Source organism: Saimiri boliviensis, chromosome 1 (genome assembly GCF_048565385.1).
Source record: "Saimiri boliviensis isolate mSaiBol1 chromosome 1, mSaiBol1.pri, whole genome shotgun sequence".
NCBI classification, from domain to species: Eukaryota; Metazoa; Chordata; class Mammalia; order Primates; family Cebidae; genus Saimiri; species Saimiri boliviensis.
The window spans coordinates 1,825,727-1,845,339 of NC_133449.1; the positions used below are offsets into that span (position 1 = coordinate 1,825,727).

Here is a 19,613-nt window from a genome sequence, read left to right on the forward strand (position 1 = left end):
TTTTCTCTGCTCTATTTCTTCCCATGCAGGGCACCTGTCCTCTGTCTCTAAGCCCCAAACACCCGGCATGCATCCGGATCTCAGCACGCCTGTCCCTGTTCTTGACATCAGGACAGTAGTGACAGCCTCCCAGACCCCTGGGGTTGCATGTCCTCTCCTCTCTGCGTTTCCCCCTGCACTTCCCTGTGAGCAGGGTCTTCCTGACACTGGCTCCGGCAACCCTCACCTGGTGCCAGCAGCATTGACCTGGGGGCGGAGTGTGCTCTGGGACCCTGGACCTGTCTTTCTTTGTTTCCCTAAAACTCATCAGCCATGAAGCTCAGTTCATCTAAGACTCAAAGTGACACCCGGATGTGGCCCAAGCCCAGAACCTCACCCACCTTCCATGAGGGTTTCAGCCCCTGGTTCACAGCTATCGTGTCCAAAATCACTCTGCAAAGATTCCCGATGGCTTCTATGCCCTATGGATGATTTCTCCAAAATCCTGGACTCTTGACACCTCAATCCCTGACCCCCTGCCTCAGCCATCTAGTCTCTTGTATTAAATTAAGTCACAGTAATTCATTTATTCTCCGGAAAACTTGTTCTAATATATTACCCTCAATTACCAGTAAATTACAATGGGAATGCCGTGACACTTCTTGTTATATCGTTATCAGTTCTCACCATTGGCAGAAATTAAAAGGGGACTCAGAACCACAAGAAGTCATTGTACATTGTGGCCATACCCTACAATGTGTTAACTTAATTACTTTAGTCCCAGTGCGTCTCCCCAGGGACAGCCCAGCGCCACCTGCCTCCAGCTCCCTTTCCATTCCTTCCTGGCCACTCCTGCAAGACACCTGGAAAGAACCACGCCCACTGTCTGTGTGGCCTCCTTCCTGATTGGCCCATGACTTACACGTGGGTGACTGGCTCCCTTCCCCTGCTTCCTTGCCCTGAGCTCAGTGTGGCATCTTTGTTCTACTCTGCCCCCCTCCCCCCACACCAGGAGCAGTGCCTGCCACCCCCGAGGACGCCAGCAATGTCTGCTGAATGAGTGAGTGGATGCATGAATATGGTACACAAAACCTTCTCAAATTGTTCATAGCATGGCTAAAATAAAAATTAATTTAAAAATAATCTCCGTTAACCATAAGGCCACGTTTTGACTGATGGAGAATTTGACAGATTAGAGAGGAAGACACAATTTTTGTCATTTTTGGCTGACAGAGATGAATTCAATCAAACAGATAGTTGTTTTTTTGAAGAACAATAAATAAGGAAAAAGTTCAAAAGGTAGTTGTCTTTCATTTTTAATTTACTGTTTAAAATACTGGGTTTCTGGGTGAATGTTTTGGGTGAATGTGTTACAGTGGTTTTGCTTATTTCTCTTTTCCTATCAAGGAACACACATCTTCTGTTAACCTAGCTTGGCTTACTCAGATACGGGTCTCTGTGCATTTCCGAGTGAGCCACACACAAATGGATACACACAATGGCAAGACGGTACCTCCTGTTCACACTTGTCTGTAAATCGTTGCACAATTTTAGTTACAGTTAAAGTCTTTCTGTCATGATACACCACATTCATTGTTCTCAGTCAGAACTGAACGTACCTGAGGTTATCAAGGTAAACTTTAATCAGCAGTTTAATGTAAAGAGTATCAGATTCCTGCACCAACACCGCCTGCGAACCAGCAACAGACACCCAGAAGTTCTGATTGTGGTTTGATGGGAAGGGCAAAAGACATGCACTCACACCACAGCACAAAACCCTGCAGTGGGCTTTGGGAAATGCTGGAGTCTCTCATCTTAGATGCAGTGTGAGACAAAGCCTTCTTAGAATCTCAGACATCTTCTTTGAAATGACTCTATGTCCTTCTAAATATTTGCATTGATCGTATAAATGGACCCTCAATTACCCGCCTTGGGGAGAGATGGTGATTGGGTGATGGGGGCCATGGCTCGCCTTCTTCCCCAAAGCCTAACCCTGGCTTCATACACAGGCCAGCACTTTTAAAAGGATTGGTACTGTAGCCACTTTAAAAATAATTCAGCTCACAACAAGGACTCCGTGTTCCCCATGCCTCAACCCCTGCCTCTATTTTGGGACGTAAGCCCTGTTATCACTGAACAGAATGACATTCACAGCAGGTACAACTGACACATGGAAATTTGTTGGATTGGTTGCACTAATTGGATATGCGTGCTTGCAAGGATGATGGCACGAGGAGGAGGTGTTTAAACATGTGAGTTCAGAACCCTGTCTTCGGTCCATTTCCATGTAAATGAGGAGCAATGGCAGTTTAAGTGCAAGGCGCCTGATGATACACCAAAGCCAGCCCCCAGACTGAGGGAATGAAGACTCAAACAGAAAATCTACGAGGAATCAAAGAAAACTGTTTTTCTCACCTTCCTGCATGCAAGATTTATGCAAGAAACTCCCATTAGCGCTAATGAGAGTTATGCCTGTAAATCTCCCATGAAACGACAAGGATACGAGCCTCATCCATCACTGTGCACATAGCACAGTTTCTGGGGCAGGCTTCCCGCGGGCAGGCTGCTGCACTCCGACTGTTCTGCCTGCCCTTCCTGAAGGTGCGGAAGCGGCAACCCTCCTGCAGCAGGCCTGGTGGGAGAGGCTCTGGGAGGGGTGTCCCCGCAGAGCCTCACAGAAGGGCAGAACTGTCTGCAAGTGCTTCGAATAATTCAGAGAGCATCCTCAAAACCACCCACCTGCCTATGAAACCGTGTTCGAAAAATAAAACGAATAACCCCATGGGCTGTGGATGGGATTCTCTGTTGCTCACCCCTCACTCTCTCATTTTATTTTTTCTTAAGACAGCATGCAAAGCATTTTAAATAAGTTCCCGGCAATGAAATGTTCCAATTTCCCTCTCCTCTGCTCATGTAGCTGTACTGTGAATACACCAGAAATTTGACAAATTGCCTTTTTCTCAAATAGGACCTATATTTTTCTGCCTCAGTGCCTTTGCTCAGCTGGTGGAAGATTCTCTCCCCACTACTCTCTCAAATTCAATAGAACTATTTGGATTTTTAGGCCAACTTTCTTCTTTCTGATGGCCTGGTGTCCCCAGGTTTGGCACCAATAATATGGCTCTATCCCTCCCTCCCCGTGATCCTCTGTGGGTCTGTTGCTAACATGGTCCCTCCATGAATATGTGAATACAAACAGGAACAATTTATTTTAAAAAGGAACGCATACATACATGGCACAGCTTTCTTAAAGCTTCAAGAAATATACTACGAAAAGCTTTTTTTCTCCCCTCAGGCACCTAATTCCTTCCCTCTGAGACAACCTCTCCTGTGGTCTGAAGTCGAATGCACTGACAAGCATTTACATATACACATGCTTTTAAAAATATACAAATCGCATGCATGGTTTTTTCACCCTGCAAAATTTTGCTTAATATTATATCTTGGGCTAGATTTATGTAATCTCCTTCATTTAAAAAAACTAAATTTATCGTGCTCCATTACGTGACTATAGAATGATTTATTTCACCAGACTCCTATGGATAAATATTTAAGTTGTTTCCAGAATCTTGTTCTTATAAACAAGACCTGTAATGAATGCAGTGAAAGTAGCCAACATTTCTAATATAAAAATGTTTGTTACGTGGCAAGTGCCATTTTAACCCTTGCAATCGATTTTCACCATAGCTCTCTTAGGTATAAATACGGTGATTATTCCTGGCATACAGAAAAGGAAATGACAGCACAGAGAGACCAGCAGCTTGTCCAGGGTGAAGCCACCCCTTAGTTCCTACAGGTGTGGTCAGTGGCCATGAGCTTGGCTTCTGCACTGGCTGTCAGGTTATACTTGCAGCTTTGCTCTCCTGTGTGTGAATATTTGTACACTAAATATCCAGAAGTGGAATTGCTAGTACAGAGGAGACATCCTTTCTGAGCTCCACTGATATTGCTAATAATTGCCTGTGACCCATCCTCTCCAATACTTTGCTATCAACCTGCCTGACTGCTACATGCTTCACTCTCAGTAGTGCTAACTGGAGTTTCCTGCATAAATTCGTGCCCACTGAGAGGGAAAGCCATGACTTAGTGGCTCCACTTGGAGGCTATGGTGTCATGAGTTCGAGCAGCTTTTCTAGCATCAATTCCATTTGTTTCTCCTTGGAATTGTCTTCCTATATCCTTTGCCCATTTTCAGTTAATATTTTTATTTGCTAAATTTAATATGCTAATAAGTCACTGAGTTGTCCCATTTCTGCTATATTCTAATGAGTGGTTTCTTATTTATTAGTGCAACATTAAAACAATACCTGCACTAAAATTTCCACCTTTCTACATTGTCCTGAAAGTTCTTTTGACTCAGAAAGATTTATTCATTTCATTTCTGCAGTGACTACATTGAAGTTTAATGTCTTACATGGGACCTAAATATGCTCTTCATTTCACTTGGTCAGTTTCTATTAATTCCCACCCATAAGTTTTACATTTGATTTATTTATTTATGAAAGATACCTATGATACTAATGCTAACATGATTTTTATCCCCTCAAATTAGAATATGTCCACAAGACTAATGAAAATGATACACCTGATAAGAAGGGCTTCCCCTGACAAAGTGACCCTTAATGGCCATTGTAGGACCTTCTGTGGAATGGGGCTACATGAACATTCTCCTTCAGAACTAAAAAGAAAGATTATGTATATTAAACATTAATATTCTCTGGGATATACATTGTACAAGCCTTAGCATATTGAATAAAGTCACACATTTCTATTTTTTGGAAGAAAGTTTAAAAGCTCAACACTCTGATTTTTCATGATAAAAATATGGCTAACTACATTTAAGAAGGATTATTGACCTAAGCAGACAATGGAATCTACATACAAGAAGCTTAAATGGAAGATGCCGCTAGTTAATTAAATAGGATATGCTTCTCCAAACATTTTTATGACTATGATAGTGTATAATCTTTTAAAATCAGAAGTCAAGGAAATAATGTAAACTACTACTAAGGAGAAAATATAAAAACAGTGAACAAAGTATCTAGCTTAAACTCCCACCGCACAATTTGCCAGCAACGGCTGTCTAACACAAATGTCTTCCCAGGTTTCTAGAAGAAAAATTGTCTCCTTCAAGGCATGGGGCTGTCCCCAGTAAATTGTGGAGCATGACAGACCGTGGACTGTGAGCTTGCTCCAGGAAGAGACCCAGCCCTGACGCAGACAGCGTGCACTGAGCTCCGTCCGTGTTTCCGCTTCTCATTTTGTGAAGGGGAGATACAGCCTGATGTGCAGTCTGATGTTCTAAACCATTAGTACCAGTAACCCGAGGAATCACTTTAGCCCACTCCACAGTCTTCCAGTCCCTTCTCCCCTGACCAGAAAAACAGAACAAAACGAAACAAACCTTATACAACGATGTCGATGAGGGCAGGAACTGATACCGCTTTATAAGATTTATCTGAATTTGTGTAGCACCAGCAAAATGCAGCCCTGGCTTGACAACTTCAGGCTTAGAAAGTTTCCTGCTTCTATTCAAAGGGGAAATGGGAACAAGGGCATTGAAACTCAGAAATTCTTGTGTAGAAAATCCGTGTGTGTGAAGCTTCCGTGGACCTCTGTGCCACACACCAGAGGTAGGTGGTCCACGCGCTGACTGCAGCAGGACCCTCAGCCAAGCAAAGAGAAACCCATCGCAGGCACACGCCTGCCTCCCGTCCTCCTGGGTGGATCCCTGGGGCCTAAGTCCCTTGACAATATCTGAGTGCCCCTTAGATCTGAATCCCCCAAAGTGGCCCATGGTCCTGAACCACCGATCTTACTTTCCAATTCTGCTTCCATCACAGGGTCCCTGATTTCAGGTAACTGTCCTCAGTGAGGAGGAAGGAGATGTTTGATTTGCAGTTCCCAGCACACCCCAGAACAGGAGGACAGAGATCAGCACTCTGGCATCCTACTCTCCTGCAGGCGTGGTCTGTGACTTTGATAACACGAGTCATGAGAAATGCAAATTTCTACTATTTCCTAAACGACATTCCAGAAACATAAAAGTTCAACAAATTTATTTATTTTTAACTATCCATTAGATTTTATAATACCACACTGCAAGATACATTGTTTTAATGAAAACCTAAAAATCATGATTGAAGCAACCCAAATGAATCATGATGAAGGCAACTGGAAAACGTCCCTCCATGACCTAGGGAGGACCTTGACAAAGCACGGCTCAGAACGATTCGGTTGCTTTCTGGGGAAGGATGTGTGAGGACGATGACTGTGAAGTCATGTTCACGGCATTGAGCCACTAAAGCAGAACAATTGGATTTGGCAGCAATGTAGCAGCCCTACAGGTTCTTGGTGTGTATACCCACACAGCGTATTATGTGTGCGTATAAGTGATACGTGTTACACGTGTTTGTGAAATAGACACAAGAATAATAATGTATACTGTCTGCATACGGCTTTGTAGAGAGAGCAGAGTTAGTTCACTGTAGTTAACAACATCAGCTTGGAAGTTAAAATGCCTACATAGATTTGGATTCTATCTGTGTCATCTGTTAACTGTTACTTAACTTCTCTGTACATTAATTTTTTTCTAATATAAATTATGAATTTAGATAGACAGACGGACATGGTCTGGGTCTGTGTCTGCACCCAGATCTCATCTTGAATTGTAGCTCCCACAATCCCCACATGTTGTGGGAGGGACCCAGTGGGAGACAACTGAATCATGAGAGCTGTTTTCCCTGTACTGTTGTCATGGTAGTTAAGGAGTCTCAGGAGACCTGATGGCTTCATAAGCGGTTTCCCTTCCACTTGGCCCTCATTTCCCTCTTGCCTGCCGCCACGTAATGTGGCTTTCACCTTCTGCCATGATTGCAAGGCCTTCCCAGCCACATGGAACTGTGTATACATTGAACCTCTGTTTTATTACCCAGTCTCAGGTATGTCTTTATCAGCAGTATGAAAACTAACACACACACACACCACACGCACACGCACATACACACACACAGACAACTAGCTTCATAGTGTTTTTTTTTTTTTTGAACATTAAATAAGACATGGCACTTTTAGAACCAAGCTTGGTGCAGACTGGATGATTAATAAATGGTTCGCTACTATCATCATCTTTTATAGTTTACATTAGGTTCTTGATATTCATCTCGTTTGATCATTTATTTCTGTTTTACAGAAAAAGGAACGAATATTTTGTAGAGATTTACCCAAAGACAAGTGATTGTTGGCAGTTCCAGGACTAAACCTAATGACATTTGTTCACTGTTTTAAATATATTTCTTGCAAAGGGTCAAAGGATACATAGATTTATAGAGCTGGAGCTATTTCCGCAGATTTTTTCTTCTGGATGCATTATATACTTTTCTTTAAAATAGTCACCATTCAGAACACAATTCATGTAGTTTTTTGGGAAACAGATATTGATTTTATTTTAAGGAAAGTCTTTAGCATGGAAATTGGATGCAGAGTGTGATTTTCTCTTTGGGCTCTGGTTCAGGGGAAATTGGATTTCCTAGAGCACCAGCTGTGGAGACGCCACAGGTGTTCACGGCTCAGCAATCACAGTGGCTAATTGGGACACACGAGGACAGAAAAATGCCCTAAATCTAAATCTTGTTCTATGGCATTTTTATTTCTCCCATAGGATCAAGCCCCCATGTCCTTCGTAAGTGGAGATGCTAAAGGAAGCCAGCTGCCACAGACAGAAGAGATGGCACACGGTGGGGTGAGACCTGCAGGGGAGGGAAGGGCTGAGGGTCGGGGAAGGGCGTGGGGCCTGGGTTTGAGTGCCACGGCTTTGCCACGGTGGTGGTGCTAAGGGTCCTTCCATCTGCGTGCTTCTGATTCTGAGCTGTAATCTGAGGCTAGGACTAGCAGAACAATTCCCGGACTCTGCAGTTAGGCAGACTGCACAGCAGCTACTAAAACAGAATTCAGAAAGTTGAAGACAGTAACACCAGACTTTGGGGGCAGAAAGGACAGCACGCAGATGAGTGAAAGAAAGTAGTCATCGATGTAAAGGACTGAGAGGAAGCATGCAACTTCTTACAGAGGACCATTCTGTTCTACGTTCCATCTGACAGGGTGAGACACAGAGCCACATCCCATTCTGTCTCCTATGGACCACAGAATGCAGACAGTACCCATGCTCATTTCATAAACACCAAACCTAAGCCATGTGGAGCTAATCCCTTTATCCTAACGTGTCGCTGTACGTGACAACTGAATAGTATTTCACATCCATTACTGGATGCTTCCCATCTCTGAGTTTTGTATTTTCCTTCTCTCAAGCCAGCCATTTCCAGATCTATTCATCTAATAAACTAATCTTTAAGGAACCACTGATGGAGTGGTCTCCCCTCTGCAAAGTTCTCTTGGATTCCTCTGCTCCCAATTAAGATCTCTTCTGTGTCCCTCTCAACAGCTTGCACAGACCTCTGGATTCATTGAGATGTGACTGTGTACTTAATACAGCCCAGAAAACAAGCCCAGCTCTGGAACGCAGAAAGGAGTAAGACACGTTTTGCATCAAGGGAAATAGTACGGTCTAGCCTTCCTTTAGTTCTCTCCACGCCTTACGTTTGTTCAATGTGCAAAGTCTTTGAGGGCAAAGACTGCATCTCATTGATTTTTATACATACAGACACAAGAGTTCCTGGCACAAAACAGGTACTTGGCACTGTTGAAAGCATGAGAGAATGATGAACGAATGATAAATACCCACTCACTACTTAGCACTGGTGGCGGAAAAGGGCAGTGGTAAAAACAAAGTCTGTTCTTTGAGTGAGACTTTTGTCATGTCGTTTCTAAGTGCTAATTTTTGAATATTTTTCTTAGAGTTGAATTTAGGCTTAAATTAAGAACTGAAATTAAAGGCTTCTTGGAGTTCCTGATTTGTGTTAAGTCTAAATCCTCAGACATCATTCCTTCCCACCATATGGTACACCAGCCTTCTTTCCAGGACAGTTGTGCATGGTTCAGGTCCCGTCCTGGCTGCTTATCAATTATGTTGTCTTAGGTTAGTCACCTAAGCTCTCTCATCTTCCCTCTACTGACCTCTAAAGAGGGAATAATAGTCATGCTTCCTTGCAGAGAGTTCGTGGTTGCCCCGTGCTAGTGCTTACTGTATAGGGCTCTATGAGTGATAAGTTTTATGATGTATAAATGGACACAGTTGGGGAATTAAACACGTGCTCCAAGCCTCTCTACATTGTTAGTATTCACGGTGGTCTTGGATGATGCCTAACATCTACGTATCTAAGCTTGGATATTTTCTAGTCTCTTGTCATGAACAATAAGCCCCTGGATGCCGGGGTATCTTCAATCGCTGTGATTAGGTGGAACATCCCATGCCATTGTTGACTTTCTACCTAAGAAATTACTGCTAGAGAACAAAGCCTTCAAAATTACTGCTAGAGAATTAAGTCTTAAAAACAAAGCTGAATTTTAAAGAAACTGCTAGAGAATTAAGTCTTAAAAACAAAGCTGAGTTTTAAAGAAACTAAACAGAAACAACATCTTCATCTTTAGGGAAGATTTCAGAAAACTTTATATTTGATATTCTTATATAATTGCTCATTGTTAATCAGACCAGGCTCAGAAAAACGAGGTAAAAATCTGAACTTTTTTTTTCCAAAGAGAAAGAATTATTTAAAGTCATGATACATGTTTAAATTGCACATAGAAATTCTTTACTAGAAAGTATTAAAAAAAAAACCTGTTTCTGTCTCAATAAGAAACTTAGCCATATGATCTACAAATTCAGTTCAATTCCTTTCAAAATCTTAAGGTCATTTTTTTCCAGAAATAAATCTATTTCAAAATTCATATGGAATATTAAGAGACCCCTAGATAGTCAAAACAATATTGAAAAAGAACACAGACAGACATTTCACACTTCCTGACTTGAAAACTTACTACAAACCTACAGTAATCAAAACAGTGTGGTACTGGCATAAAGACAGAGATACAGACCAATGGAACAGAATAGAGGACCCAGAAATAAACTCTTGCATATATGGTCAAATGATTTTTGACAAGGGTGCCATAACCATTTAGTAGGGCAAGGACAGTCTTTTCAACACACAGAGGATAACCATATGCAAAATAATAAAGTTAGACTCTTACCTTAAATCTGTAAATAAATAAATAAATAACTCCAAATGGGTTAGCAACCTAAACTCAGAGGCTAAAGCTGCAAAACTGTTAGAAGAAAACAGGAAGGATCAGCTTACTGACATTGAATTTGGCAATGATTCATTAAATATGATACCTAAAGTTAGGTTAAAAAAAAATAGTGAAGTTGGGCAACATCAAAACATAAAAGAAAACAACGAAATGCTTTTGTGTCAAGGTACATTACCAACAAAGTGAAAGGCAACCCATAAAACAGAAGATACTTGCAAATCATACATATGATAAGGAGTTAATATCTATAATATATAAGAATTCCTACAACTCAATAACAATAAAAAACAAAGAACCTGATTAAGGCAAAGGACGTAGACATTTCTCCGAAGAAGACATGCAAATGTCCTGTAAACACATGGAAAGATGCTCAACGTCATGAACTATTAGGGAAATGCAAATCAAAACCACAATAGGATACCACTTCACATCCACCAGGATGCCTAGTATTTTTTAAAAAGAAAACCACAGAAAACAACAGTGTCAGCCTGGATGTGGAGCAACTGGAACCCTGAGAACTGTGGCAATAATGCACCATTTTGTGGTGCGACCACTATGGAAAAGAGTGGCATTTCCTGAACGAATTAAAAATACAATATGTTGCGCATAACCCAGCAATCCCACTTCTGGGTGGATGCCCAGGAGATGTAAAATCAGGGACTCAAATATACATATTTCTTCACCCAAGCTAACAGTAGCATAATTCACAGTAGTTGAGAGGTAGAAGCAGCACACATGTCCACTGAGATGTACAGTGGACTATTATTCAGCCTTAGAAAGGAAGGATGTTCTGACCCATTCTGCAACATGGCTGCACCTTGAGGACATCATGCTAAGTGAAAGAGAGCAGTCACAAAAGAACAGATACTGTACAACGCCACTCACATGAGCTAAGTCTGGTGTCACATTCACAGAGACAGAAAGCAGAATGCTGGGACCAGGGAGTGCAGGGGAGGCCTTAGCAGTTAGTGTTTAATTGGGACAGGGTTTCAGTTTGTGACCGAAAAACTTTTGAAGATGGAAGGTGTGACCAGTGCACCAGGATGTGAAGACACTTGACATCACGAATTATACGTTTGAAAACCGTGAAAATGGTACACTTCATGTTATGTGTATTTTACCACAATTATTTTGAAAATAAAATGTGGCAACCTGAAGTTTTTCGAGGAACATGACTCCCAGAGCCCACAGTGGCAGCAAGGGAGGGTTATCAGCAGGAACCAACAGAAACCTACAAGCACTCTGGCAATGCAAAAGAGTCCCTAATTAATGACTTTCTTAATTTCCTTAAATATAAAATACCCCAAAATAGAACTAATAGTGGACATAGGGATCTGTATTTAAAGGGACTTTGTACAAAGGAGCTTCTCTATGACTGTTGAAGGATGAACCAGACCTATTAGTATGTTTATAAATTCTTCTTTTGGGTGCTGTTGTAGCTAGATAACAGAAGGCTACTTGAGTCTTTGTTTACCAAGAGATTACATGTTCTGACTTTATACTGTATGATTTATTAAAAGCAAGAGGTGTGGTATTCTATATCAAATATAATGCTGCTTCCTTCACAAACATATATTTATGCTTTTCAAACTAACATATTTTAAGGTATATATGCAAAACACCTATCTGCATGTAAAGCTTAAATTATTAATACCACATAGAGTTTCTTACCTTTAGGTAGCTCCTTGGATATCCATATGTCTGTGGGACCAGCCAGAACCTTTCTTGATGGAATTCTGTTGAAAGCTTCAAAGACGCAAACAATTGACTGAATTCAATAACTACATTTTTTTCCTCTTCCACCAGATCTGGCCACTCTAGAGAAGAACAAAAAGGCAGAATGATGAGGCTGATATTCATAATAAAAGCAAAACCCTACCTGAGGTATGTGATTGTCAGGTCTTTAACCCATCTGTTCCAAGTAGGCAATGAGGCCAGGCTGGGTACACAGACACATGAAGATGATGAGACACATGGAGATGAGACACACAGAAATGAGACACAAGAGATGATGAAATGCACGGAGATGAGAAGCATGGGGGTGAAGAGACACATGGAGATGAAACACATGAAGATGAGACATGGAGCTGAGATGCATGGGGATGGAATATGCAGATGAGACACATGGAGATGAGATATAACAGATGATGAGACCTATGGAGATGAGAAGCATGAACATGAGACGCATAGAGATGAGACACATGGAGATGAGATGTATGGAGATGACAGGCATGGGATCATGAGACACACAGAGGTGATGAGACACACGGAGGTGATGAGACACATGGAGGTGATGAGACTTATGGAGGTGATGAGACACAGGGAGGTGATGAGACTCATGGAGGTGATGAGACACAGGGAGGCGATGAGACACACTGAGGTGATGAGACACACGGAGATGATGAGACACACAGAGGTGATGAGACTCATGGAGGTGATGAGACACACGGAGGTGATGAGACTCATGGAAGTGATGAGACACAGGGAGGCCATGAGACACACCGAGGTGATGAGACACACGGAGATGATGAGACACATGGAGGTGATGAGACTCATGGAGGTGATGAGACTCATGGAGGTGATGAGACACACGGAGGTGATGAGACTCATGGAGGTGATGAGACACATGGAGGTGATGAGACTCATGGAGGTGATGAGACACATGGAGGTGATGAGACACATGGAGGTGATGAGACTCATGGAGGTGATGAGACTCATCGAGGTGATGAGACACATGGAGGTGATAAGACACATGGAGGTGATGAGACTCATGGAGGTGATGAGACACACGGAGGTGATGAGACACACGGAGGTGATGAGACTCATGGAGGTGATGAGACTCATGGAGGTGATGAGACACACGGAGGTGATGAGACACACGGAGGTGATGAGACTCATGGAGGTGATGAGACTCATGGAGGTGATGAGACTCATGGAGGTGATAAGACACATGGAGGTGATGAGACTCATGGAGGTGATGAGACACACGGAGGTGATGAGACTCATGGAGGTGATGAGACTCATGGAGGTGATGAGACTCATGGAGGTGATGAGACACACAGAGGTGATGAGACTCATGGAGGTGATGAGATCCATGGGGATAATGAAACACATGGAGATGAGATACACGGAGTTGACGAGACACATGGAGATAAGATGAGAGGGATGGTGGCAACAACCACCTCGTATCACACCCAATTAATTTCCAAGAAATTATTCCTTATAGAAAAAGCTTTTAATAAAATTAATGAAATTACTCTTTGTAATGAAAAAATACACAAAACTATAAATATATGCTTATAAAACTAGGGGAGTCATTTTTATGACTGAGTCTACAAAGTATTAAGATTATAAAATATGTAGAGACAAAATACATGTGCAGAAGCATACGTGATGTATCTGCACATGTATTTCATAGCTTATATCATCAGAAGGCTGTTGTGTGTGTCTGTATTTTTGTCCTTCTCAGTTCAAAGGATAGCAAATAAGTTATGGCGATTTCCACACAAAAGGTTTTACAAGAGCATGTTATTTACTAATTAAAAAGCAAAACATAGTGCAACATCTTGAGTAAGAATTTAAAATTTTTATTTGTTATAGATATAAAGCAACATCCAAAATAGTGTTTAAAATGGGGCTTATGTATAAACCTCTATGATTAATATTTATATAGTAGTCACAGTTATTTCCAACACATTCTGAGAAATATAAACATTAATATTTATATAGTAGTCACAGTTATTTCCAACACTAACTTGACTAAGAAAGGTTGGAATAGCATTCCAGTTAGTGGTTTTATAAAAATTCAAGTTATTTCTCATTATTTGAAAAACACCAAATGGACAAATTTAAATAAATCTTATAAATAAACCAATATAAAGCAAAATAAGAGATTGAGAATTAGTAGGACTGGACATTAATGATCAAAGCCATTCTATCTGCTATGTTACCAATACTACGCTAACATGATCATAATATTTTGCTTTCATAAAATATTATTACATTAATTTATGCAATGACTTATTCTACTGGTAATCTTAAAAATTCATCTCTATCACTTTAAGCTTTTTAGAATGTTCTATATATTTATCACGTTGTCCATCACTGTTTTGGGAAAAGTGTTTTTCTGTTTCTCAGTGTTCATGAAATGTAGCAAGGAAGAGCTGGAGACCATCCAGCCACTCCTGTGGGCGCAGCCACAGTCCCAGGCCCTCAATGGCAGGTATGACTGACCATTGTCAGTAGAGGGACAGGTTTTTCATTGAAGTGATAAGCATCTACAAAACAGAATTTAATGGACAAAATTACAGGTTTTATTTGGAGTGTGCTCTCTTCTCCATGTGTGCATTCACCAGTCATGGAGTCGGAAGTGTCCTTCCCATTCCCAGGTGAAACAGTGAAGCACCTTCAGCCTCTCATCAGCACTGCTCATTCAAATATCCCAGTGTGGGTCCCTCGGGCTCTCCGGGAGAGAGGACACACCCTCACAAACATGAGAACCCCTCCTGGAGGAAGGGGAGTGAGTTAGACTAATTGCCGGGGGTGAGGCTACCTCTGTTCCAAGATGCATTTCCGTCTGGGAGTCACTTATAAGAGGAAGATTTAAAAGCCACTGACAGATGGAGTACAGGCTAAATGCCTTTGCAGGGTGTATGACGCAGCTGTTTACTAAATGTGTGTGTGTGTATGTGCATATATATATATATATATATATATATATATATCTCCACACATTATATATATATATATATATATATATATATATATATACACACACACACCCCTACACCCACACAATGTGCTTTTAACAATAGGGCCTCGCTAGGGAAAGACTCACAGGACAATCAGCTAATGAGTGAGTGAGTCTGTGACCTGCTTTTCCCGGTTCTTCAGGTGCAGTAGGAAGGAATATGCACCTATGGTTCTGGCTGCTCACAGTTCCCTATCACAGATGCTGCTTGTGATCATTGGTAATGGAATTCCCAGGATGAGCTCTTAAACGCTGTGTTTAGCAGGCAGCTTAGCTGCAAAACAAAAATAACACCAGCCAGGTGGGAGCTCTTTGGGGTTCTCAGGAATACTCTGTCCTCAGCCAAAGCTTGCTGGCCTTTCTCCTCATCCATCCTTCCTCTAATTTCCCAAATGAGAATTAGTGATTTTTTTCTTTATGGCATTTGTCATTATCCAAGATTATATTATGCAGATTTTGGTTTTAAACTGTTTTGAGGTAACCGTAGATTCACATGCAGTTGGAAGAAATAATACAGAAATCCCATGCACCCGTGTCTCAGTGTACTCCAATAACAACATTCTGCAGAACCTTAGCACATACTCACAGGCAGAATGACATTGATTCATCCCACCAATGTGTGGATTTCCTACTTCCTTTTGTGTTCATTTATGCGTGTGTGTTTAATTCTGTGCAATTTTAGCACCAGTGTAGATTTCTGTGTCTATGACCACAGTCAACACACAGATAACCATCACTGAAGAAGCAAGGGTTCCTCTGTGCCTTTACGTTCTGCCCCTTTCATTTACAAGACCACCCTCTTCCCTTTCATAGCCACGCCCACTTTCCCTGGTCATAGCCACGCCCACTCCCCCATCATAGCCACGCCCACTTTTCCTCGTCATAGCCACGCCCACTTCCCCCCATCATAGCCACGCCCACTTTCCCTGGTCATAGCCACGCCCACTTCCCATCACAGCCACGCCCACTTCCCCCATCATAGCCACGCCCACTTCCTGCCCTTCCATAGTGATGTCCACCCTTTTTCTTTCATAACCATGCCCACTCCATTATCTTTCATTGCCATGCCCATGCCCCTTCTGGTTAATAGCCATGCCCACTTCTGCCTTTTCATAGCCATGCCCACCTTCTTCATTTTCATAGCCAAGCCGAGCCCCTTTCCTTTCAGAGCCAACTCTCCTGCCCTGAACCCCTGGCAACCATCCATCAGTGTTTCAATTTCATTTCAAGAATGTTCTATCAATGAAGTCATACACTGTGCAAAGTGTGCAGACTGGTTTTTCTTTTCTTTCTTTTTCTTCTTTTTTTATTGCATTTTAGGTTTTGGGGTACATGTGAAGAACATGCAAGATTGTTGCATAGGTACACACATGGCAGTGTGGTTTGCTGCCTTCCTTCCCCTCACCTGTATCTGTCATTTCTCCCCATGCTATATCTTCCCACCTCCCCACCCCCCGGTCCCTCCCCCATTTCCCCCCAACGGACCCCCGTGTGTAGTGCTCCCCTCCTGACTGGCTTTTCTTATTGAGCATAATTCTCTAGCACTTCTAGCTGGGTTGTATCAATAATTCTTTCTAGTGGCTGAGTAGTATTCCATGGTACGGCTGGACACAGTTTAACTCTTCATGCTTTGGAGGCCACCTGGGCTATTTCTGGTTTTTGGCTACCATGAAAAAAGCGTCTGTAAAGATGTGTGTACAGGTTTTACTGTGAATGTGCATCCATCTCTCTGGGATTAATGCCTGAGAGTAGGATAGCTGGGTCATATGACAATCGCATGGCTAGCTTTAAAAGCAAATTCCACACTGGTTCCAGAGTGGCCGTACCATTCACTTTGCCACAATCGACGCACCAGCGATTCAGTTTCTCTACCTCTTAGTCAAAATTTGGTGTCCTAGTTGTTTTATGTTGGTCGTTCTAGGTATGTAGTGACAGCTGATCGTGGTTTTAACTTGTATTTGCCTAATACTTGATGGAATCAAATATCTTTTTATGTGCATTTGAATTTCAGCTTTAGTGAACTATCTGCTCCTATCTTTTGCCCATTTTCTTACTATATTGTTTTCGATCACTGAATTTGGGACTTCATTGTATATTTTAGATATTAATTCTTTGTTGAATATTTGATTTGTAAATATTTTTGCTCTTTTGTTGCTTGTCTTTTTATTAACTAGGTACTTTGCTGAGCAAAAGTTTTAATTTTAATGGCATCCAATCCATCAATTTTCCCTTGTGGAGTGTGTGTGTGTGTGTGTGTGTGTGTGTGTGTATCTCTGTTTATGCATTTATGTTCTATCTTCCCCCATTGAAAAGTTACATTCCATTATGGTAGATACTTTGATGTATTTCTAAATCACAAGAGTCTAGAATTGTGCCTGGCACATGCTAATGATAAACAAATTCATGTTGAATGAATAAATAAATGAATAAACACTAGTTCATTAGGTAAAAACCATTTTAAGTAAGTCTCTTTTCTAACACTGGGGGATGATAACAATAGTAAAAATGGCATAGTAACATTCTGCAAAATGATTTTAAATCCATTATTCTCTTGTAGTTTTCATAATTCCCTTTACTTCAGAGATGGACCCAGGATGTGAGGCTCCCTCTCAAGGACGTCGGCATCTTATCCACTAGAGTATGCTGCCGCCTGGGATTCCCTCAACACAGAAGTGACTGAGGATGATTAAGGAAAGAATTAATTCATATGGGAGCAACAAAACTATATATCATACTACCTTAAAGTGGAATATGAACCGAAATCATACCAGTGTGATTGCAGCTGATACAAACTCAAGGACAACTGAGTCATGTCTGCTGTTTGAGGGAAAGAGGATTCACTCTATCTTATAGACACAGGGGCCTTATGATTCCTCTGCAGGCCTGTGTGTCGTCCACACTGGCAGGAACGGAATGGCCCTCCCCATTTCTCTGAACAGAGGGTGCCTGGCCTAGTGGGCCTGCAGCAGCCGTAGCATCCCCGCTTGTTACTCTAGGTGAGGGCATCAAAGGGGTCACAAGTGCTTTTTGCAGGATTGTTTTATTGTTTCCAGTGGCTTTCCATGAAAGCACATGTAGTCTTGTCCCAGGCAGCACAGAACAGCCATGCAGGGCAGCACAGGGAGTTCCCAGTGCTCTTACTCTCCGTTTGTGTTGAGCAGAGCCTCCCAGAGCCAGCGGATTGCTCAGTGCTGGGGGCACTTCACCCCTGCCGAGGGTGACATGTGCTTCGGGTTCTCCCCAGAGTTCCTGCAAGAGGCCTCATACCAAAGCATGAAGGGCTGCAGGGCTGCTGTTTGGCAGGGGCACATAAGGCCTGGGTGACATTTCTATGAAAAAATAATCTCTCAAAATGCTTAATAATGTCTGTGTCTTCTTAGGCTCTCCACCTTTCAGAATCATTGCATTTAAAGAAAGAAAGGATAAGGAAAAAGCCTCACTACAGAGAAAAATTGGTCTATAGATAGATAATTACAAACCATTGATTGTCACTGAAACTGTGGTGGGTTTTGTAGAAAGAGTTTTGCAGGAAGCTTTGGAGGCTGCAGCACATCTTGTGTTATGGCTTTCCCTTGACTGTCACTGAATTTAGCATTCTGTGCTGTAATCGTAGATCTCCTAAGCAGCATCCTGACCCCACCACAAGCTCTTCAGGGAAGGCGTCAGAGTCCATTAGACTTGAAACCCCAGAACCGGTCTACGGCAGACCTGGAACAGGTGCGGAACTGAAGTTTGCTCAATTTCACGAGTGAACCAAAGACGAACTAAACTAACAAACCGGTATCTGTCATCTCACGGCCAGCCACAACACCTAGACATACCGGATGGTGCAGCAGCGAGGAAGGGCTGCGGCTTCCCTGTCACACACGCCCTGCTCTTCACTTTGGGACTGTAGGGTCCCTTTCTCAGGAACTTAGGCCATTTCTTCATTTTCGCTTTGTATAGGACAAATAAGTGATTGTAAAAACTCAGTTGTAGCTCAATGAATTATTCATAGCTGTATTATAAAATTCATTTTAATTTTATCATTAATATTCATGATATATGGAAAAGATTTTTACGTTCCCCCTTTAACAAGGGTGCTTGCTGTTTAATTTATTTTAAATTAATTATGTAGTGAATAAAATCATTATTTGTCCAAAAATTCGAGAATGATCTATTACTTTATGTTTAGTTCTTTAGATTGATTATATATTAAAAGGCAGATTGACATTTAATGATATGATATATCCTGTAATGAAAAGTAGGCACAAAACAACATGACCTTCTGTTTGACATTTTTGCATTTAAGGCTAAAGAAAGCCAAACTTGTTTATTTACTTTCTCTCTTCTTTCCTCCCTGTCTCCCCTTCCTTCCTTCCTTCCTCCCTCCCTTCCTCTCTCCTCCCTCCTTCCTTCCCTCCCTCCCTCTCTCCTTCCTTCCCTCCCTCTCTCCTTCCTTCCCTCCCTCCCTCCTCCCTCCCTCCCTCCCTCCTTCCTTCCCTCCCTCCTTTCCTCCCTCCCTCCCTCCCTCCCTCCCTCCCTCTGCTCTCCTTTCCTTTCCCTCTTGCTTTCTCTCTTTCTTTACTTCCTCTTTTGTTTTTAATGGTTCTTAAAAAAGTTTGTTCCCAAATGATGAGGTAGAAGACAACGTTCCAGGCTGACATTTGTAAGCACGTCTCCACATATAATGTGTTATAAA

General features: G+C 41.9%; 1 protein-coding gene across 16 annotated transcripts in view; it reads right to left on the reverse strand.

Annotated features, from left to right (window-relative positions):
- MYT1L (myelin transcription factor 1 like) overlaps positions 1-19,613 on the reverse strand; it is a 548,393-nt gene that overhangs the window by 242,278 nt on the left and 286,502 nt on the right. For all 16 annotated transcript variants that reach the window (XM_039461349.2, XM_039461322.2, XM_074393446.1 and 13 more), the window contains one exon: positions 11,854-11,999. The gene's annotated coding sequence lies outside the window, so the exon portion shown is untranslated. The remainder of the gene's footprint in view (positions 1-11,853; positions 12,000-19,613) is intronic.